Here is a 15,762-nt window from a genome sequence, read left to right on the forward strand (position 1 = left end):
TCATTTGTCATTCTTCAAAACTTCACCAGAACTTGGGCTAACAAATTTCCCTTTTTGATGAAGACAAACTCCGTGCTTTTATTGATCAGAGAACATGTGGAACTCAGCTTAATCATCAACACTTTAACTTAGAAATTTTAACGTATCATCAAGGACCAGGTTTAATCAGGTTATAAATATCACAATATTCAGAATAACAAGTAAAGCACAATATCTCTTCCCCCTTTTGGCATCATCGAAAAGTTGCAAATATTGTGAATCCCAGATTTAAATAATTACTCATAGCCACTGGGGCAACTGCAAGTGAAAACATGGTTCAATTAATCAACAACTAACAAACAAAATTAACTATTAAGATCAGAATCTTCATAGAACAAGAGAAAAAGAAAATTGTCATTGATTAGGATATGTTTGCACAAACAGACCACAAAGAGAAAGAAAAACTTCCAAACATGAGCAACAAAAACAGAAAAAGTCCAGAATCTGGGTCACAGGGGGTTCTAGATAGGTTCAAAAACAAGAACTGGGAGACCTGGCTTGGAGGAACTAGAGGGATGGGTTTGGAGAAGGTTGAACATATTCTTAAGCATTCCTTCACTTTTCTCCTTTTCTTTTGCTAGCTCAGCTCGAAGGCTATCTCTTTCAGCTTCCGAATCAGCAACACGAGCCTGAAGACTAGCAATTTCAGCATCCTTAGTTCCACACTCTTGAACCAAAGCCCTAACCTTGCTATTCACTGGTATCTTCAGAGATGAACCAGGTTCAACTGGGGTGGCATTGACAGGATAGTCACAAGCCAATAAGGTCCTAACACCAAAATGCTCCTTTCTTGATGCCATCTTCCATTTCTTCAAAGGCACCCTTAGCCTGTCCAGCACAGTTGTGAGTATGAACCGATATGGAGTTGCATGTGCCTTGGATCCATTAATGACCTTGTCCAATAGTTTGACAATAAAAGCAGGCCAATTTATCTGCTTTCCACTCTCAAGGCACTCCATAAGAACCAGGTCCATATAGTTGGCAGTATGCCTCCTCTCCTGTCTGGGCAGCAGGCACTGTCACAATTCAATAGACCTGTGCTCAGGTCTNTTTTTAACGAGGCAACACCTATATGCTACCTAAGGAATATTCAACAAGTATTCAAGGCTTCTTTTCAATCAACCTCGAACACTGGGGGGCATCACATTCGGAGGACGTATTCTCGAAGAAAGCGTTTCATGCCAAGGAGGGCCTCGAATAGGGGAGTGTTGTAATGGGCCAAACGGTCAAATGAACCGTGTCCATGTAGAATAGTCGAGCCCCCAACGGCAAAACATGTACACATGTATCAATTATTTGAAGAAGCATTCTTATTATATCAAAACACTTTGTGCATCAAAGAACTCTACTATTTTCTATTTAACGGCTCAAGGGCCAAAACCCCGAATGCACCCGAATTCTCGGGGACTGTCATCGACAATCGACACATCGAGTCATCAAACACTCGAACTTATAAGACCTCAAATAGGAACACTCGAGCTACACATATCCATTAATGACCTTGTCCAATAGTTTGACAATAAAAGCAGGCCAATTTATCTGCTTTCCACTCTCAAGGCACTCCATAAGAACCAGGTCCATATAGTTGGCAGTATGCCTCCTCTCCTGTCTGGGCAGCAGGCACTTGTTCACAAATTCAAATAAGACCTTGTGCTCAGGTCTCATCTCACTCTTCTGAACAGATCTGGCTTCAGGTACATCTTCAGCATTTGCAGCATCACAGAAATTTCTAGTAATTTGAAGAGCAGTGGGGAGAGATTCCAGACATGGCCACCTCTCCTTGTATAGTCATCATACCCTTCACTTGGTATGTCCAGAATCTCACCCAGTTTGATTGCATCAAACTCTACTTTTACACCCTTCACCATGCTGGAGACTACCCTATTTTTCACAGTGGCATTGGCCATGAACTCAATCAGCTCCTTCCTGGCCAGCCTCCCATCCATTTCAAGGACCATGTCCTTCCACCCTTGTGCAGCTAGGGTATCCACCAATCTTCTCATTCCTGGCTCATCCAGGTCTTTCAACAACCTGCCTTTCAAAAATTTTCTCCTGCCAAAGATGGCAAACATATCCTATTCTTTCTCAGACTCCTCCTCTTCTTCTTCTCCACTCCACTCTTCTCCTTCTTTAGTAATTTTTACCTGTTTCCCTTTCATGCAGATCTGGTTCTTTTGGCTAAGGAGGGTTCAGCAGATACAGGTGAAGAGGAAGACTTCTTGGAAGAAGTCTTGGATCTTTTTGGTTTGGGAGTAGGAACTTCAGTTGTTCCTCTTTCTTGATGGACCAGGTCCATCTCCTCTTCTTCTTCTTCTTCTTCTTCTGCTATCTCAACACTCTCCACAACCTTAGCCTTCCCTTTTTCCCTCTTTTTCTTCCTGCTCTCTTCCAGAGCTTTCTGCAATTCTGCTTCACTTTGCTTCACCTTGCTTCTAGTAGCTCTTCCCTTTGGTACTGAAGGGACAGTAGGCTTTGGAGATGGCACTTCACTTTTCTTTGTTGTCTTGGAAGCAGTTGGAGCCTTTTGTGAGGAAGCTTTGCGCTTCTTTGGATCATAGCTGGCTCCAACCTTTTTCAGAATGTCAGCTAGGGTTTCCTCAACAGATGAACCTGGTTCATCCTGTTGCTTGCTCAGATGAACGAGACCTTCAGCAGCTTCCCCAGAACCACTTTCCCCTGACTTGTTGCCACTCTCCTCCACACCTCCACAGATAGCAAGAACTTTTTCTTTCTTTTTACTTCCCTTCCTACTTGACTCAGCCCCCTTTACATCTTTCACAGAACCAACCAAACAAACCTATTATCTACATTTTCAACCACATCAGAAAATACCAAACAAGAATTTACCTCACCAGGGGTTTCTTGATTTTTGTCAGTGTCAGAGGAACCATGTTCTTCACCTTCGCTGGCAGAGATAAAAGCTTCAGACTCAGAGCTGGAGTCAGATTCTTTAGCAGAACTTTCCTTCTTCTGGCTAGCCCTCAATTTCTCATTTAGAGCTTTTCTCAAAGAACCAGAAGCTACATTTTTTCTAGCCAACATTTTCTGCCAGCGGAACCTTGGTTTTGGGGTTTCACTAGGGGGTGTAGATGAGGATGTATTAGAAGGGGATACTGGTGGGGGAGTTCCAGGATTATCTTGGGGATTAGTCATTGTGAATTATTTCTGGAGAAGATTTGGGAATTTTGGAGAGAAAAAGATAATCAGAACTAGAGAGGATTTTTGACGGTTATGAAATAATGAAGAAGGGTGTGGTGAGTATTTAAAGATGATTAGAAGTAATTACAGTAACGACAGCTTTTTGCAGGAGTCAATTAGAAGTCAAATCACTTTAGAACTCCGGTCTCTTAGTGGTTAATAGGCGACGCTAGATTTTAGGCAAAAATCCTGCTTTCTTTAGAGTTCTAGGAGAATGAAACTGGTTCAATGCTCAACGGATAGAATTTTTGGGAATTTGATGAATGTAGGACTTCTGCTCATGATTGAAAAATTAATCTTTCTAATTGTGCAACGTATAGAAAACATACCTGAACTTTCGCATAAGCATATACTGATGAACCAGGTTCTTCAAGTAGAACTCTCTTAAACATGCCTCAAATGTCATAATAGCAAAAACTTTGTAAGAGATCAGTGAGTCATATATACACATGTCACAAGAGTATAATGATTAAAGTATGAAACTGAGTAAGAATTGATCTAGATATTTACACAATAGTTAGAACTCCTAACCAAAACAAAATTTCATTTTGTTTTCGAATTTTTTTTTCATTGTGCATTCTGAACTGGACCTATTAGGTGATTTTAATCATCCCTAATTCCAACATGTTCCTCTCAAAGTTTTCTCTACTCAGTGCTTTAGTAAAGATGTCAGCTATTTGTTTATCAGTAGCACAGAATTCTATTGAAATCAATCATTTCTCATAGTTATCTCTTAAGAAGTGGTGTCTAACATCTATGTGCTTAGTCCTCTTATGATGAACAGGGTTCTTTGTCATACTTATAGCACTAGTGTTATCACAGAATATTGGAATACATCCCACTTCAATTCCAAAATCTACCAGCTGTTGTTTGATCCATAGTAATTGAGCACAACAAGAAGCAGCAACAACATACTCAGTTTCAGCAGTAGATAGGGCCACAGAGTTTTGCTTTTTGGTAGCCCATGACACAAGACATGAACCAAGGAAGTGTGCCATACCTGAGGTGCTCTTGCTATCCACTAGGAAACCTGCATAATCAGCATCAGCATATCCTACTAGATCAAAATTACTACCTTTAGGATACCAAAGGCACAAATCAGTGGTTCCTTTTAGATATCTCAGTATCCTCTTGACAGCAGTCAAGTGAGACTCTGTTGGATTTGCCTGAAAATGAGCACAAAGTCCCACACTGAAAAGAATGTCAGGTCTGCTAGCAGGTTTATCAACATCTGATTTAGTGGCAGTTGCAATGGGTGTGTCTATTTCTTTNATCACAAAGCATTTGGTGGAGGTAAAAGCCACAAGGTTACCTCTGTCACACAATTGTGAAACACTTATTAGGCTATATTTTAAGCCATCTATCAGGTAGACATTCTCTATGGAACGAGAATCTGTTTCGCTTACCTTTCCAACCCCAATGATCTCACCTTTCTTTCCATTACCAAAGGAGACATTACCTCCTTTTAAGTCCTCAAGTGAAAGGAACTGGTCCTTGTCCCCAGTCATATGTTTTGAGCAGCCACTATCCATATACCATATTTGGCTCCTCCCTTTCACTTGGACCTGCAAAAGGAAATCAGGGGTTAGTCTTAGGAAACCAAACTAGTTTGGGTCCCTTTCTCTAAGAAAAAAGGTGAATCAAATTCCTTCTTGCCCATCCAGGCAGCTTACCTTTTTCTTGAACAAAGGCTTTGTTCTTTTGACTGGCCTTTACTTTTGCATTACATTCATTTTTGTATGACCAGTCTTGCCACAGTGTGTGCGTATTTTGTTTTCAGGAAGTGTGAGGTACTTGCTTTTAGGGTCCCATTTTGGTGCTTGAGTCCCATAGCCAAGTCCTCTCTTGTTTCTACTGTGATGCTCTTGCAACCAAGAGAGTGCATCAGAAGCCTTGTTCCACTTGCAAGTTCTGTCTAGTTCATGTTTCACCTTTCCTAGATCTTCCTTTAAGACTTTGATGAATTCATCTTTCTTATACAATTCATCTTTCATTTTTCCCAAATTTTCTTCTAGAGTGAGATATGTGTGATCAGCTTTCTTCTTTCCTGTTCCTAGTTTCAGTTTTAAGTTTTCAGACCTAAGTTCTAGGACACTGTTATCAAGTTCAAGAACCTGGTTCTTCAACTCAGCATTTTTGTTATCACTCTCATTTGCCCTAGACTCTAGACTTTTGCATTTTGCTTTTAGGATCACACATTCCCTAGACAGAACTTCCTTCTCATTGTTAATTATTTCAGACTCATCAATGAAGTCTAGTAATAGCTCAGCCAACCTTTCTTTAGACAAGAATTTAATCTTGTCTTTGAGATGAAGAATACTTACCTCTTGTTCATCATCTGATTCTCCGATGGCCATCAGTGCTTGCTCTTCATCAGCTTTGTCTTCTGAGTCTTCATCTGAGGTTTCTCCCCAAGCAGCAACCATAGCCTTGGTTGAACCTTTGTTTCTTTTTGGTTGAACCTGTTCCTTCTTCCTGTTCCTTCGTTCAGCTCTTTCTTTCTTCCACTCAATTTCCCATTGAGGGCAGTTCTTGATCATGTGATCAGTCTTACCACACTTGTAGCAACCCTCATTGGTCTGTTTCTCAGGAGCTCTTGTCTTGTTGAAGGTTGTACCTCTTGAAGAACCCTTTCCTCTCATCAGGTACTTTTTGAAATCTCTAGTGATCATAGCCATCTCATCATCTTCCAGATCTGAACCTTCAGCAATTCTAAGAGCTAAGCTTCTCTCCTTCTTGGGGGTATCCATCTTCATGGTTTGCCTTTTCATTTCATAAGCAGTCAGATTTCCAATCAGTTCATCCAGTCTGAGAGTAGCAATATTCTTGGATTCCTGAATAGCAGTGATTTTGCTTTCCCATGTGACTGACAGAACACTTGTCAGAATTTTCTCAACCTTGTCTTCTTCATGAATAACCCTTCCAAGAGACTTAAGTTCATTTGTCAGTGTAGTGAACCTAGTATACATCTCCTGGATAGTTTCTCCTTCCTTCATAGTAAAATTCTCATATTGAGAATACATCAGTGTTCCTCTTGATCTTTTCACTTGAGGTGTTCCTTCATGGGCCACTTGCAAGGTGTCCCATATCTCCTTAGCAGTAGTACAGCTTTGGATCCTACTGTACTCATCTAGACCTAGTCCACACACAAGCCATTTCTTGGCCTTAGCATTTTTCTCCCACTTCCTCAGGTCTTCAGTAGTACAGTCAGCCCTTGTCTTCGGCACATCAACTCCTTCAGCATTCTTCTTTGTGGTTGCTAGGGGACCATCAGTGACTATGTCCCAGAGTTCATAGTCTTCCCCTATGATGTGATCTCTCATCCTGTTCTTCCACCAATAATAGTACTGACCATTGAAAAGTGGAGGCCTAGCAGTGGATTGCCCTTCCCAGTTCCCAGGTGGTGCACTCATGTTGATCTTCTCCTAAGGTGTTAGCCTCTTCAAGGATAACCTGCTCTGATACCAATTGATGTTCTAAACGTCAATACCACACAAGAGGGGGGGTGATTTGTGTGGTACCCAATTTTTGCTCTAGAAGAACCTAGTTCTTCTAGGTGTACTTACTACTACTGTTTGTGGAATTAAGAGTACATAAAATAAAGAACACAGAGATTTTTACGTGGAAAACACCTGGCTCAAAAGGTGAAAAAACCACGACCTACTACTCAGTAGGATTTTCCCAAACTTTCACTAAAATCACTAAGCCAAAATAGCATTTACAAAACTCTTGTAAACCTAAAGATTAAACTCTAATCCCAGTGTGGCACACAGCCTCAACTGTTGCGACACCTTCAAGTTAGCCTATAACTTGAATACTCAAAGTACCTATTACAATTGCTTCTACAAAAGCTGGAAAGGTACAACATTAAACTACCTACTACAATTGAACTAGAATAAGAATAAACACAATGGAATTGGTTCTTCTATCTTATCCAAGTAGCTTCGGGAATGCACACTTGAATCTCACATAAATTGCTTGCAAAATTGCCTCGCTCTTTTGCTCCCAATTTAGTTTCACTTCTGCGTTTGTGCAATGCCTTTAAAAGAGAACAATTACTGTTATTTAATGAGTTAGTAATCAGAGTTTGATTGAGACTCAATTGCTGATCTTCCATCGAAGTTGAGTCCTTGAACAATACAAACTCCAACCCTATCCTTTATCCGGATTGTGTCCTCTTCCCATGAGGATACTTTCTTTCCTCATCCAATATGTAACCTTTTCGATCAGTTCAGGAGATATTGCTGCTTTATCCTTGAGTCTTATCTCCTTCACGTGTATCTCACATGTATAGGTTGATAAACAGTGTGTCTCACATGATGAACCTAGTCCATGACTGAGTTCATTTGTCATTCTTCAAAACTTCACCTGAACTTGGTCCAACAACTTTAAACTAGATTAGCACACCAAATACTGTCTATATTCTTCTACTCCTTTGATGCAGATATGGCATAGAAGTTATTGTCCTCCAGTGCATATAGATCATTCTTCTTAGATCCATTGGCCAGAAGTCTCCCTGAGCTATTGTTCTTTACAACAAAATCAGATTCATCAAACTCAAGTATACCAAAATTGTCTTTAGCAAGCTTACCAACTGACATCAGTTTCTTTTTAATCCTAGGAACAACACGAATACTTTAAGTCCAGATTTTGTTGTATTTCCAATATATGTGATTTCAAGTTTAGAGTCATCCCCTACTATTATCTTATCAAGTCCATTATAAGGTTGAAGGTTTTACAGATTACCTGTTGAGTTAGTTATGTGACTGCTTGCACCAGAGTCAACATACATTGCTTCATCTTCAGCCTATGTTTTCTGCAGATTAACAACAGAAAAGGCTTGTGGCAAATCCTCTGCAGTCTGGTAGGAATAGTCCCACCTACAGAAGCATTTTAAGGCTGTTGCTCCTTCCACATATTTGGCAATTTTCCTTGCCTTTTGGTTAATTTGAATTTGCAGTGTTCTGAGTAGCTTGATTAATCTGATTGTTACCTTGTCCTGCAGTTCTAAAACCTCCTCTTCTTGAGGAGAAGTTTGAGTTTTCTCTTCTATTAGAGTAACCCCCACGACCTCTTACTCTTTGAGCAGCAAAGGCCATATTGTAGCCTTGTTGAGTTGTTTCTTCTTCATCTTCTCTCATGTCAAATCCTTTAAAAGCATTGACAAACTGGTTCAAGGTAGGATATGGAGCCCTTCCCAGGATGACAGTCCTTAAGGTCTTGTACTTTGGACCAAGTCCTTTAGAAAAGTTGATCACTTTGTTGTCTTCATCAACAGGCTTATGTATGGCTATGGGTGTTTAACGGGTGGGCTGGGCCGGTTCGGGTTGGGAAAAAACTAACCGGCCGGTTTCCAATCCAGGCCAGTTACCGGCTATTGAAAATCGGGCCTAATCGATCCGGGTCCATCCGATTAAAAAGGTTTGGTTAGTGTTATTTTTTTTATTTTATTTTTTGCATTTTGTATAACTATTGTAATTTATATTAATAAAAGTTATATATTACCATAAGAGTGTTTGAATAAAAGGAAGCAAAGGCTTTAAAATCTTTATGTTTGAAATTTTGACTATTTCATTCAGAATTTAAGAAAATAGAATACAATGAAGATCAGGGAAAAATTGCACTTATAAATTGCAAGTGCTTTTTTATTTCAAAATTCAAACTTACAAATATAAGTTTACATTTAACAACAAGTAAATTAACAAAAAAAAAAAGAATAAATTCAAAGGTTTTGCATTGCCTTAGTAAGTTCTTCATAATCAATATTAACTTCTTGGCCATCTTCTGGAATGTTAAATTCAGATAGGTTACCATGTGTTAATATATCTCCAAGTTCCTCGTCTTCTGGTCTATCAATATCTTCACGTCCTTGATTTCTTCGTTCCGATCTAATCCAATCTCTGAAACATACGAAAACTTCCAAAGCATTGCTTCCCAATGAGTGACGGGTGTCTCCAAGTTGTTGTCTTGCTTAACTAAATGCACTCTCTGATGCAACGGTTGAAAATGGCACATTCAGCACGTCCCGAGCAATAGCGGAAAGAACAGGAAATTGCTTTTCATTCTCATGGCACCATCCCAACGGTGAAAATTCCTTTGTGAGGCTCTTTTTACTTTTGCAAGTAGAATTGAAGTTCATCAATGTTCCTGCTACTGTTTTTAGTGTTAGAAAATTTAGAAAAAAATTAAAACTATCAAGGACTTCATCATCATCCATAGTAGTAGAAGTGGTACAATGCATAGTGGGATTAACATTGCCTACATTAAGAGCGGCATCATCAAATATATTTGCATAATAATTATATAATTGTTGTAAATAATTATTTAGCTTGTTCATACAAACATATATATCTGGGGTTTCAAATGGTCTAATCTCCATATAAGTATATAAAGCATTGATTAATTGGTGACAATCAGACATCTCAATAGAAGGATTTAAAACAGCACCAATTAAGTAAATCGGATGGAATTGGAAAGAAATATTTTTTGAATTTTGCTTGCATTTTTTCAGCGGCATCCTTATATTTTTCTTTCTTCTTAAATTCAGAGAGTAGAAAAGAAATTTCAGCTATATGTACTAAAGCGCCATAGTAACAGTAGGGTAATATTCTCTAGAAAAATCAACAATAGCCGTATAAAATTTATGTAAAAATTTAACAACATCATTAATGGCCTCCCAAGTAGTAGCTGTGAACATACGGTTTGGATCAGTATGATGCGCGTTGCAACTTCAGTTATTGGCAATCTATATTTTTAGCAACAATTTTAAAATAAGTATATATAATTCCATCTAGTAACAATTTCGTCTGGCATGAATCTGGGCTTAAGGTTATGCTCGGTACACTTATTCTTAAATTCCCTAATTCTAGATTGTCTATTATTTCCTTGAATAACACCAACTGCTCTTCTAACATGAGTAATCTCAGTTGAAAATAAATTAAGGCCACGTTTAACAATTAAATTATAAACATGACATGCACACCTAACATGAAAAATTTCGTCAAGTGGTTGTTGCAAATGCAGCTTTAATACTAAAATTGTGGCATTATTGTTAGAAGCATTATCAAAAGACATACACAATACTTTTTTCTTAAGATTAAAAAATTCAACAACTTCGCAAATTGTAACGACCCGACCGGTCGTTTTGAGCTTTTGCACTTTGCTCGACAATTCTCGGGCATGACTTGCCCTCTGTAGTGTATTATGACTTATGTAAATCGTTGCCTTTGGTTTTCAGGATGATCAGAATGAATTTGGGAGAACAGTTCTCAGTTGAATCTTGAAATTTGAAAGGTTTGACCAAGATTTTACTTTTTAATATATGATATCGGATTGGAATTTTTTTATGATTTGGTTAGCTCCGTTAGGTTATTCAGGACTTAGGAGCGTGATCGGAATGTGTTTTGGAGGTCCGGAGTAGATTTAGGCTTGAATTGGCGAAATTGAGTTTTGGCGTTTTCCGGTTGATAGGTGAGATTTTGATATAGGGGTCGGAATGGAATTCCGAGAGTTGCAGTAGCTTCGTTGTGTCATTTGGGATGGATGTGCAAAATTTTAGGTCATTCGAACATGGATTGGTTGGGTTTTTTATCAAAAGCGGAATTCGGAAGTTTTTAGAAACTTAGGCTTGAATCCGATGTGTTTTGGGTGATTGGATGTTGTTTGAAGTGTTTTGATGATTGGAACAAGTTTGAATAAGGTATTAGGATATGTTTGTACCTTTGGCTGAGGTCCCAGGGGCCTCGGGTGAGTTTCAGGTGGTCAATCGGATCATTTTGAAGTTAAGAAAGTTGCAGATTTTGAGTTCCAGCAGTTGCAGACATTTTTGTCTTCGCGTTCGCGAAGGGTCAGGAAGGGAGGCGTCAGGTTTGGCCTTCGCGTTCGCAAAGGGGAGCCCCGCGTTTGCGGAGGGCCGGGATTGTAAGCATCGCGTTCGCGGGAGGCGTGGACGCGTTCGCATAGGTTTATGAGGTGAGGCATCACGTTCGCGAAGAAGAGTTTTGGTCAGCGGAATTTTTGTGCTTCGCGAACGCGAGGCTTTGACCGCGTTCGCGATGAAGGAATTTTAATAGCTGGGCAGAATGTTTCAAAGACCTGTTTCGCGACTTGGAAACCTTTTACACCATATTTTGAACGGGAAAAGAGCCTTGAGGCGATTTTGAAGAGAGGAAATCATTGTTCTTCATTGAGGTAAGGATTTTGGACCCTAAAACTCGAGTATTTGTGATTAAGGAACAAAATATCAGTGTTTAATTCATGAAAATCAGTAGAAAAAGGTTGAGTTAGGGCTTGAGATGATGAGACCAGGGATGATTTGAGGAGTCAAACGAACTCCGATTTTCGAGTTCTTTATATGTACGGACTCGTGAGATGATGAAGAACATTTTGGTATAAAGTTTGTCTAGTTCTGGGACGCGGGCCCGGGGGACGGGTTTTGACTGATTTCGGGTTTTGTGCTTAAATTCTATATTTTTCAATTGGAATTCATTCGTTTAGCATAATTTGATGATAAAAATCTGAACTTGGTAGATTTGGAGCACTCGCAAGTTAATTTGAGAGGCAAGCATGTTGCAGAGTAGCTTTTCGGGCTAGTTCAAGGTGAGTAATGATTTTAAATGTTGTCCTGAGGGTATGAAACCCCAGAATTTCACAGGGTACGGCTATGTTGAGGTGACTTACACGCTAGATGACGAGCGTGGGGTAGAGCACCGCTGGGGATTGTGACTTAGTCCATCCCGATTGATTATTTTACTGAGCATTTGATAGTTAATTGTTTGATATTATTATATTTTGGGCTAAATGCATATGTGGGCTTCGTGCCAGCTGTTTGAACCCTTAGGGGATTTTTAATTAATATTTTCCTCACTGATTGATTTTATACTGGTGCTCAGTCATACTATATCTTACTATTTTAAAGACTCAGCTGCATTATTCTGTTTTAAACACATTAAATGATATTTTCAAAGGTATTTGAGCTGAGCTTCATATTTTACGGTGGCCCGAGGGGCTTATGAGATTCTGACTGAGTAAGGTCGAGGGCCTGTATTGTGAGGATGCTTTTGGGTCGGGCTGCATGCTGCAGCAGTGATACACTGATTATGATAATGAGGCCGAGGGCCTGAGATTTGTATGCCACAAGGTGGCTTGAGATGTGATAATAAGGCCGAGGGCCTGAGATTGTACGCCACGAGGTGGCTTGAGATTTGATATGAGGCCGAGAGCCTGTTTATGATGCCACGAGATGGCTTGATATTGTGCTTGGGCCGTAAGGGGCCCCTCCCGGAGTCTGTACACCCCCAGTGAGCACGGGTACCCATTGTGATTTGAGATATAGCCCGAGGGGCTGGTATTGTTCTATGACACTGCCCGAGGAGCTGATTCTGTTGTTACTGTGCCTGAGGGGCAGTTATTATGTGTTTACTTTTTAGTTGCTTTCCTATATATTGTTTAACTGTTTAAGATAGGTTTATGAGATTTCACTGATTTGTTATACCTCTCGATTTCATTAGTCTGTATATAGTACATTTTAGACTCTTGTTGTATTCGGACCTTAGTAGATGCTCATGACTAGTGACACCCCGATGTCGGGCTGTGTTGGGTTTGTTATTCCGGAAATTATACTGTTAACTACTCATTTTTGAGATTTTATCACGTTTACGACTTAATACTTATTATGTTACTGCTTAAGATTGGAATGGGAATGTGTTGGCTGGCCTTGTTTTCACGAGAGGCGCCATCACGACCGGGTCCGGGTTTAGGGTCGTGACAAGTTGGTATCAGAGCCTAAGTTACATAGGTTTCACGAGTCATGAGCAGGTTTAGTAGAATCTCGCGGATCGGTACGAAGACGTCTGTATTTATATTCGAGAGGCTGCAGAACCTTTAGGAAAAACTCTATATTCTTGAAATTCTTATCGTGCGTCCTTGATTCAGCTTGAAATATAACTCTTTGAACTCCTTCCACGCATTCGTATGCGCGAACGAGCACTCAGTATCATATGTGCATCGATGGCTTATGATTCCCTGATCGAGGGGCGAGATGTGATCTCTGTGTGTTTGACGTTGGGCCAGTCTGGAGGACTTGAGGCCAGATTTTTACCTATAGCTTGAGCACCGAGGTGCTGATTATGTGAGCCGTGTTTTTTAACTTTTATACTCAGTAGTGCCTCTATTAGTAGAAGTGATGGTTGGATGGCTACGCGATGGGTATGTTATGACTGCAAGATGTGATCATGTGATTTGGAAGCAACGAGAAGGGTCTGCTGGAGGATAGATAACTGTTAGGTGTTTGATTTCCATTGTGATTGGATGTATAGCCCCGAGTTATGGGTGTGTGAAGAATCTTTTCATGTTCCTAATTGGGAGTGAAGTAAATTTCATGTTGCGGTATGAGTTCAGACTCAGGAAGATTAAGTGACTGCGTAATGTTTATGACGGTGGAAGGCATACATAAATGTTAGTTTGAGGCAAAACAGGTGGGTTATCTCCTACGGAGTGTTCGGAAGTTGTATGATCCTTACGTTGTCTGTTAGAAGATCCCATTTTCAAGTGAAATATATGTGTTGAAATTTAAATTTGGGGTCGCGTAAGAGAGTGGGTTTAGCCGTTGCGAGAGTGAATGCGAGATTTGCAGAAGATTTAAAGTACTAGATGGTCTGTGTTTCACGAGCTGATGAAGGATTAAGTTTAATCTCACTATGGTATTATGGCAGCAATAGAGTATATGCATTATGAGTTATTGTGTGTGTTCGATCTATGGCCTCGAACCAAGTGGGGGAGTCTGCTATTGAGTTGTTTATTGCACGGTTATGTGCTACATTGGTTCCAGTTGGAGGCGTGCTGGTGAATCAGTTATGGCCTACGGAGATTGAGACCGAGGATGGCTCGAGTGAAGGAAAATTCTTGGTAAAGGTTATAGTATGCTTCATAGGTGTGTGAGAATTCACGAAATGTCTTGAGTTGTTGTTGGTAAGTAATGCTCGGTGCATAGAGCAGAAAGTTGCTTGGTTGTATTGGGATGAGGTTATATTGTGCGGTGTCGGAGTGCTAATGAGACACGGGTTGTCCGGTTCATTTGATCGGGCTAATTGTAGTTTGAGTAAAGTGGATGAATCTAGAGAATGGTTCTAATGCGTTCAAGATTTTTCATGTAATAAGTGGAAATTTTTGAGTTGTATTTTTGGCTAGAAACTGAGGTTGCACCGGAATGTGTCAAGACTAGTAGTATTCCTATATCATTATGGGGTTCTGTATAATAGTATCAGGAAGGTAAAGGTAATGGCCTTGGATTCGCAGGAAGTCCTTTCAGGGTAGGTATTTTGAATGTGGTGCTTTTGGGAATATCTAAAAGAGTATTCAGCAGGTTGTGAGCCTTACACTATGTGGTATTAGTTTTGGGTCTCTTGTGGTGAGTTGGTGGTACAGCCCTTTCGTTCGAGTCGTCTTCATGATTGGAGTACATTCAGATTATTGTTTATTGGTGCACGGATTGCACGAGTTATGGCTTTAGATTGTATTGACGTGTCATGTCACCAGAGTAGTGGTGTTGGATTAGATGAGATCGTCGGGATCTAAAATGAGTACAAACTGATTCGATTTCAGCATGTTGGAAGGATAATATCGAGGTTTGGCTCAGAAATTTGCTATGATCTTTGCCAATGGAGAAGTGGCTTCATGAATGGTTGATCTGAGAAATGGGTATGGCTTATTGCGTGTTTCATTTAGCATTGGAAGTATATGAAAGTGACGGAATGAGACTTTAGTTGATAAGAGGTTTTCTATCGATATTCGATTGTTGTGTGCAGTTGCTGTGATTAGAAGCTATCGCTACCAGTGTTTGAGTTATGTGGTATATCATGTAATTGTACCTGAGGTTACAGATATGGTTTGTTACAACTTGTTCGGACTTATTCATAGTATAAATGTGAGATTCTGATCGTACTGATGATTTCAGAAGTGGAAATGTGGTTCTATGGTTTATGGTCTAGATTGGATTGTGAAATTTCAGTTACAATGTGTTATCGGACCTATATGAGATAGGGTGACGTGGGATCACCCCCGGGTATATGCGTGGTAAGGTTATTCGGCGATTGGTTTGCTTTTGGAAAAACTCTAGGCACGTTCGAGGACGAACGTATGTTTAAGTGGGGGAGGATGTAACGACCCGACCGGTCGTTTTGAGCTTTTGCAGTTTGCTCGCTAGTTCTCATGCATGACTTGCCCCGTGTAGTGTATTATGACTTATGTAAATCGTTGGCTTTGGTTTTCAGGATGATCAGAATGAATTTGGGAGAACAGTTCTCAGTTGAAGCTTGAAATTTGAAAGGTTTGACCAAGATTTGACTTGTTAATATATGATCTCGGATTGGAATTTTTATGATTTGGTTAGCTCTGTTAGGTGATTTGGGACTTAGGAGCGTGATCGGAATGTGTTTCGGAGGTCCGGAGTAGATTTAGGCTTGAATTGGCGAAATTGAGTTTTGGCGTTTTCCGGTTGATAGGTGAGATTTTGATATAGGGGTCGGA

This window comes from Nicotiana attenuata, chromosome 5 (assembly GCF_001879085.1).
Source record: "Nicotiana attenuata strain UT chromosome 5, NIATTr2, whole genome shotgun sequence".
Classification (NCBI taxonomy): domain Eukaryota; kingdom Viridiplantae; phylum Streptophyta; class Magnoliopsida; order Solanales; family Solanaceae; genus Nicotiana; species Nicotiana attenuata.